The following is an 8361-nucleotide window of genomic DNA, read 5'->3' on the forward strand; positions in this document are numbered from 1 at the left end:
CACAGCCACCGGGCCCCGCCCTGGGGCCCCGTCTCCCCCAGGCCCAGCGTGGGCACTCAGTGCTGCCTGCTCCCGGAGCTGCTGGTGAGCGGCCCATCCGCTCTCCCGGAGACGCAGTGCACCTCCCCGCCACCAGGGGGCACTGTCACCCTGGAGCACGACGGCGCCCAGCAGACTCCGCCAGACAAACAGGACTTGCTGGCGTTTCTGGGTTTCTTTCAGAGCGTGAGTTACACTCGGGCCACACCCAAGCACTTGTTTAAAAAAAAAAAAAAAAAAAACATTAAAAAAACGTAAGAAGAAAACACAACAGAACACCAAAAAACCCTGTTAAAAGTGTTAAAAATGGCGCATGGTTTGTCTTTCAGCTGAAGGATTCCTTACGGCACTCGGTCAACAGTGACGGCGTGGAGTGACGGCGTGGAGTGACGGGACCGATCCAGGTGAGAGCGATTGTGCGATTGTGGCGAGTTTGACGTTTCAACACTCGGGGAGAAAATGCGCGTACGGTGCGTCTCTTCGGCTCCGCGGAGCTGAGACAAGTAGCCCGTTAGAAGTGTGAGATGAGGTCTGGAGATCGTCTCATTCTCCTTTCACTGGGAGTTTCCGTTCGGTGCGATGCATGGGAACACCTGAAACAGACCCGGGTCAAATGCATAATAGCTTTGGATTGAAGTACTTTCATCGCTTTGCTGAGCCTGTCTGGCGCATTAGCCGTCTGCTCCTCTCGGTTGGCCCGATGACGCAAGATCAGTCGAGCACAGAGGAGTGTTAGAATCCGAAGCGGTTATTACCCGGGTCTGATGGGAAGTAAATCGGAAAAAACGGCATTTCAAAGATCTTTAAATATGATTCCCCCTGCTGAAATGTCGCTTATAAAAGGTGCAATATGAAATTGAATGTTTTTTTTTCTTTCTTTTTTTCTGTTTGTTCCAGGGCAACGAAGAGGTGGTTTGTCAAGGAAGATTGTTTATTCTACTCTATTTAAACTGTTTTTTGGAATGTATTATATTTATGTTTTTTTTTTTTTTTCACCTGTTTTGAAAAAATAATTATGCAGATAATTTTTGTAATGATTGTTATTGACACCGAGTAGCCTTTTTGGCTTTTGATACTAAATGGATTTGTTTCATATGTGGTAGAGAAGCGTTTCTGAAGCAGTTTGTTCACAGAGATTTGCACTGTTCGAGTTTTGAGTCTGTGAACACTAGTGTAAATAAAGAATTATATATCCATTACACTGCCCAGTCTACATATGCTTATTTAAATGATTTGTTATGGTTTTCTTTTTCACTAAATTCTCTGGCATTACACATCATTTCTTAATGTCTAGTCCCATTTCAGTTTATCGGATGTAGAATGACATTTTAGTAACTTCTGATCAAAGGGTTTTATTTGCAGTTCTTGCTTAAACTTATAACCATCAAGTCCGATATGTTTGCTTTGATATTTTTGCATTGAAGCAGTGTGAGTTTGAACATTCAAGGAAATTTCATATCTGTGATGTACTATAAAACAGAATGACACATACCGGAACATTCCTAATGCAATTACATATTGAATAATGGTAGGTAGAAGCTGTTGATTCTGAGCTTTGGGTTTTGCTTTTAAAGGAGAGGGCTCTCCGTGTATTAATTATGTAAATTAATGAGAGACAGTTTGGTATGAACTCAGGCCCTCTAAAAGCCATGACCCCTTTTCATCATGAGTGAACTCAAGAGGTACTACACCCGGGCGAATGGACCAACTGTGACAGGAGCAAGTCAGTATAGTTATGAGTATGTACAGTATACAGTCCCCTCCAAAGGTATTGAAACTGAAAGGTCAATTCCTTTGTTTTTGCTATACACTGAAGACAATTCAGTTTGAGGTCAACTGATGAGAGATCTGAATTTCAGCTTTTATTTCCTGGTATTTTTTTGTAGATTTCTTAAAGAACTTTTGTTAGAAAAGATAAACGAGTTTGCAAAAGCAAGTAATTTTGAAGCTTAGAAAAGAGGGGAAATCATTGGGGATAGCTTGTTCAACAACTTGGAATGTCCTGAAAGAGAAAGAAACCGCTGGCAAACTGAGCAACTGACATCAAGCAGGTCAACCAAGAAAAGCAACAGCGGCTGATGACAGAAACATTGCGAGAGCTGTGAATAAAAACCCCAAAACATCAATCAGTGACATCACAAGGGTGAAAGTATCTCAATCAACTGTTAAAAGACCTCGACAGCAGCAATACAGAAGCTATACCACAAGATTGGAAGGCAAGATCACAATTTGCAAAGAAGTACAGAGATGAGCCACAAAAGTTCTGAAACAAAGTTCCCCCAGGACACCATCCGCGAACTCATCAGGAGCATGCCCAGATATTGTCAGGAGTGCGTACAGACACACGGGGGCCATACACACTACTGAGTCACATTATGAGCTCCAAGTCCAAGGGCGGCCTGTAGCGTAGTGGTTAAGGTAAATGACTGGGACATGCAAGGTCGGAGGTTCTCATCCCAGTGTAGCCACAATAAAATCTGCACCGCCGTTGGGCCCTTGAGCAAGGCCCTTAACCCTGCATTGTTCCAGTGGGGGATTGTCTCCTGCTTAGTCTAATCAACTGTATGTCACTCTGGATAAGAGCGTCTGCCAAATGCCAATAATGTAATGTAATGTAATGTAAAAGTCCAGGATTTTTAAGAAAGATGTGATCAAATGTAACTAATGTGGACTAGGAGTAAGTTCTTGATTGCAGGACTGTGAATGAAAAGTAGAGCAGGTTCAAATGGGTTATACTTGACGCACAGTATAAATTAGGTCCAGAAATGTGAGTTCAGAAAACACAGTGGATGTGTACGGCTATACATAATAGTTTAAAAAAAAAATAATGAACTTGCTCTTGAGACTGTTCTGGGAAACACAGCAAACCTTTTTGCGACCGCACGTATGGATGTGCCATCCTGGAGGAGCTGGACTACCTGTGCAACCTGATTGGTCTGCAGGTACCGCCTCATGTTTCCAGTAGTGACAAGGACACTAGCAGAACACAAAACTAGAGAAGAATCAGTCAGGAAGGATAAGCAGAGAACAATTGTTTGTGGCCACCACATGCAAAACCATTACCTTTTTTGGGTGTGGTCTTGCGTTTGTATCTCCATCGCACCTGTTGTCACTTTCATTTGCACCAAAGCAGGTGAAATTGATTCACAATCACTTGCATCCTAAATGGACAGATTGATATCCCTGAAGTTTAACTGACTTGGTGTCACACTGTGATGATTAAGTGTTGCCTTAATTTTTTGAGCAGTGTATCTAAAAAGTACAGCACTGAAAGTAATAAAGTTTGTAATATGTGTACTAAGGTTAAAAAAGAACTAAGGTTAGCCAAAAGGCAATTTACTTCTAGATAGAATATACTTCTATCTAATTTCTAAAGCGAATGCTTTTCAAGACTAAAAGCAATTCAGTCCTCCAACAACTCTCTGTCTCTATACCTCTATACCTCTATACCTCTATGCCTCTATACCTCTTTACCGGCTTAGTGCATGTATCAAACTGAAACACCAAAGCTCAATATTAACAATGTCCTGAATAAATATTTGATAAATGACATAAACGAAAGACAAATAAGGCAGCAGGCCCAGATGGCATATTCCCAATGTACTCAAAGAGTTACGTGAGGGAATTATTAAACCACTGGCAAGTATTCCTCCACAGTCTTTAGAAACTGGAGAAATACCGGATGACTGGAAACAAGGTAATATAATACCAATATGTAAGAAAGGGGACTGTACTGTTCTAGGAAACTACAGGCCTGTCAGTCTAACTTGTATCATATTTAACATACTTGAATCTATCAAAAGGGTAGGTCACGCCAGGCAGACATTTTGAAATTCTTTGATGCCCCCGGGAGGAAGCAGGATACTGGGCGATGTGGTCATTCCGGTTTTCACTGGTAATTATTTGAATACATAAAGAGAGCTCAAACTAAACAGTCTCACCTAATGCAACTGGCCATTCAGCCCATCTAGAACATAAGAACACAAGAACACATAATGATGAGAACAGGCCATTCAGCCCATCTAGAACATACAAACACAAGAACACATAATAATGAGAACAGGCTATTCAGCCCATCTAGAACACAAGAACACAAGAACACATAATGATGAGAACAGGCCATTCAGCCCATCTAGAACATAAGAACACAAGAACACTCCTTTGACCTCTCTCTGCAGCACTCTCCCCCAACTCACAAGGCTGGAAACCTTCTTGACCTGATCTTTCTGAGGAACTGCTCCTCTTCTAACCCCACTGTTACCCCTTTACACAAGTCCGATCACCACTTCATTTCCTTCTCCATCCCCTTAGCTGCTCTACCTCCCTCCCCTTCTCTCACCCCCACTGCTTCTGTCCGATGTAACCTCCGCTCTCTATCACCCTCCTCCCTTGCCCCCAGAGTCATCGCTTGCCTCCCTCCTCTTGAATCCTTCTCCAAACTACCCACTGATTCCGCATCTTCCGTGCTGCTTTCCTCTCTCCTCAGCCCTTGACTCTCTCTGTCCTCTTGTCTCCCGGCCTGCTCGATCCTCTCCTCCCAGCCCATGGGTTTCTGACCTTCTACGTTCCTCCAGGCCAAGCCTATGTACAGCTGAGAGGAAGTTGAGGAAATCAAAAGACCCGTCGGACCTGTCTTCCTACCAGTCTCTCCTGGCGGAATTCTCCTCCGCTATCACCACTGCCAAAAGAAATGACTACCAAACATAAATCCAGAACTCCACTTCTAACCCTCGTCAACTATTCTCCATTTTCTCCTCTCTCCTCAGCACACCTCCCCCTCCATCTCAGTCCTTGCTCACTGCTGATGACTTTGCGGTATTTTTTGACGAGAAGGTTGCAGATATCCGCAGCACCTTCGCGACCACCACCACTTCTATGCCTGCCTCCATTTCTGTGTCTGCCCCGTTTCTCCTCTTTCTGTCCCCTTACAGATGCTGATGTGTCTCACCTCCTGCTCTCCCACCGCCGTACTACTTGTGCCCTGGACCCCATCCCCTCAAACCTCTTTCAGGCAATCACGCCTGACATCCTCCCGTTTGTCACCTCTCTTGTTAACTCCTCTCTGTCCTCTGGCTGCTTTCTCTCATCATTCAAGAGGGCCTACATCACCTCGCTCCTAAAGAAACCCACTCTTGACCCCTCCTGCATTCAAAACTACCGTCCGGTATCTCTCCTTCCTTTTCTATCCAAATCCATTGAACGAGCTGCCTCCAACCAACTCTCTTCCTTCCTCTCTCAGAATAACCTGCTGGACCCCCACCAGTCCGGCTTCAGACCTGGCCACTCGACGGAGACTGCACTCCTCTCTGTCAACGAGTCCCTTCAGGCTGCACGAGCAACCTCTCTCTCATCTGTCCTGATCCTTCTTGACCTCTCTGCGGCGTTCGACACAGTCAGCCACTCCATCCTCTTAGCCTCCCTGGCATCTACAGGGATCTGTGGCACAGCCTTAGAGTGGATCCAATCTTATCTCTCTGGCCGGTCCTCCCAGGTGTCCTGGGCTGGAGGAGTGTCAACCCCTCGCCCCCTTGTTACAGGAGTCCCCCAGGGCTCAGTCCTCGGACCCCTCCTCTTCTCCATCTACACGAGATCCCTTGGCCCCGTTATCTCTGCTCATGGCATCTCCTATCATTGTTATGCCGATGACACCCAACTCTTTCTCTCCTTCCCCCCATCAGACACACATTTTAGTCATTTGGCAGACGCTTTTAATCCAAAGCGACTTACAAGTGCATAGGTTCTACCAGAAGTCAAAGCATCACAACCAGAACTAGGAAAATACACCTGGACTGCTGTTCTAAACATATAGTCGTCATCATAAGTGCAATTTTTTTTTTTTTTTTTTTTTGGGGGGGGGTTAGACAGGGACAGGGGTATCAGAAGGGGGGGGGCGGGGTAAGTCAGGAGGGAGGACTAAGGTAGAGTTTGAAGAGGTGTGTTTTGAGTCTGCGTCGAAATAGGGGGAGGGATTCTGCTGTCCTGACAGTGGTAGGCAAGTCATTCCACCACTGAGGAACCAGAACGGAAAACAGGCGTGAACGTGCAGCTCGACCGCCAGGTGCCCGTAGAGAGGGAACCGTAAGGCGACCAGAGCTGGCAGACCGGAGTGGTCTAGCTGGGGAGTAGGGAGTGATCAGGGATTGTATGTAATGTGGGGCAGTCCCCTTAGCAGCCTGAAATGCCAACACTAGGGCCTTGAATCGGATGCGTGTGGCAATAGGAAGCCAGTGGAGGCCACACAGGTCTCTACCCGTATCTCCGCCTGCCTGAGAGACATCCAGAGCTGGATGGGCAACCACCATCTAAACAGAACAGAAGCGGACCTAAGCAACAAAAATAGGGAAGGTCCACGGGAACCAACCAACCCAAAGGAAACAATATTGGTCCCTATACTTCTATCTAATTTCTAAAGTGAATGCTTTTCAAGACTAAAAGCAATTCAGTCCTCCAACAACTCTCTGTCTGTTTGTCTGTCTGTCTGTCTGTCTGTCTACCTCTATACCTCTATACCTCTATACCGGCTTAGTGCATGTATCAAACTGAAACACCAAAGCTCAGAGCAGTGCCAGGAAGAGACTTAAATAGCTCTCCATGCAGCACTGCAATCGGCCATGATTACATCCGCATTCCATATCCGGGAGGTAATTTCTCCTGCTGAACGTGGCCGGCAGGCCCTCTCGAGGTCTAGAGAGGAAAATACTGGAATTTCCAGGAGTAGACAGTGAAAACCATGACAGAAGTGCTGAATAAAAATAAAGATATTGCTGAGGCCTTAAATGGCTACTTTGTGCAGAGTTTTACCTGGGAGGAGGTTACTAGTAGGCCAGAAGGCATATTCAATATTAACAATGTCCTGAAAAAATATTTGATAAATGACATAAATGAAAGACAAATAAGGCAGCAGGCCCAGATGGCATATTCCCAATGTACTCAAAGAGTTACGTGAGGGAATTATTAAACCACTGGCAAGTATTTTTCGGGGTAGGTCATGCCAGGCAGACATTTTGGAATTCTTTGATGCCCCGGGAGGAAGCAGAATACGGGGCGATGTGGTCATTCCGGTTTTCACTGGTAATTATTTGAATAAATAAAGAGAGATCAAACTAAACAGTCTCACCTAATGCAACAGGCCATTCAGCCCATCTAGAACATTTTTATAGGCATGTTTTACTAGTTATGGATTTGATGCTTTTAACCTGTGGAAAAACATATGCACTTATGGGTCGCTTTGGATTAAAAGTGTCTGCCAAATGACTAAAATGCAAAAATGTAACATAAGAATACATAATGAGAAGAACAGGCTACAGGCAATTCAGCCCATCTGGAACGTAAGAACATGGCAATCCTGTGGCACGTTTAGCAATGCAATGCATGGTGGAGGTTTCACAGCAATCCGAGGACCACGCCTACCGTTTAAGATGGCACAAACCTTCGAAACGTAGTCCGGTTATATGCCTACTTAACCAGTGGTTATGGCCCTCAGATTAGCCTGCTTCCTGCCTGCAAACCAAGCTAAGATGACATAAATACATAATTAGAATTGGCCATTCAGGTGATCACCTCCTGGTAGAGCCCCACAATTCTTCGCAGCTACACAAATATCTATCCTCAGTTCGAATTCAGCTGAACTCTCATTCTAGCTGTCTTCCCCTTCAGTTTGAATTCAGCTGAGCGCACAGTTCATACTCTGAAGTGCTGGTGCTGATATCCTTATTTTTTTCAATCGTATTTTAATATTTTTCCATCTCATCAGATTTTTCTCCTCGCTGTAACGTGAGGTTGGTGGTTCAATGCCCCAAATAGCCACAGTGCGATCTGTGCAGCTGTTTCGCCCTTAACCTATTTTAGTGACACATTTCTGCCTCTAGGCCAGCTGTGTCCCCAACGTTTGAATACATTTGGGGCTGAGTCAAAGTCACATTACTGTAATGTTTATCAGTCTGCAGCCTCGTAATACCATTAAGGACACTGAAGTCATGACTCAGTTCAGCCTCAACACCACTCCAGCTGCAGCTGTGGGCAGAGCCAGGGAGTCCCTCCCACTCTCTGTCACGCAGTTTTCCGTCTATTTCAGGGAAACTAGTCTGTCTGTGTCAGTCTGAGCAGTGAAATTGCTGAAGGTAGAGGTTTACTGGATCAGGACCAGTTGAGCTGTTTGATCTGTCTGGATCTACTGAAGGATCCAGTGGCTATTCCCCGTGGACACAGTTACTGTAGTCTCAGCAGTGGCAGAGTGGACTGAGAAACAGGTAAGAACTGGACTTCCGCTTTACCTAACCTCCAGAACAAAATGGCCAGAGAGTTAAAATCACCTGTTCTGAC

General features: G+C 45.2%; 1 long non-coding RNA gene across 1 annotated transcript; it reads left to right on the forward strand.

Moving 5' to 3' along the window:
* The first annotated feature begins 99 nt into the window (after positions 1-99).
* On the forward strand, positions 100-1238 carry LOC133125774 (uncharacterized). The gene is made up of 3 exons (XR_009708453.1): positions 100-225; positions 369-443; positions 937-1238. It is a non-coding gene; the product is annotated as an uncharacterized LOC133125774 (long non-coding RNA).
* Positions 1239-8361: the final 7123 nt, after the last annotated feature.

The sequence above is a fragment of the Conger conger genome, chromosome 4, assembly GCF_963514075.1.
Source record: "Conger conger chromosome 4, fConCon1.1, whole genome shotgun sequence".
NCBI classification, from domain to species: Eukaryota; Metazoa; Chordata; class Actinopteri; order Anguilliformes; family Congridae; genus Conger; species Conger conger.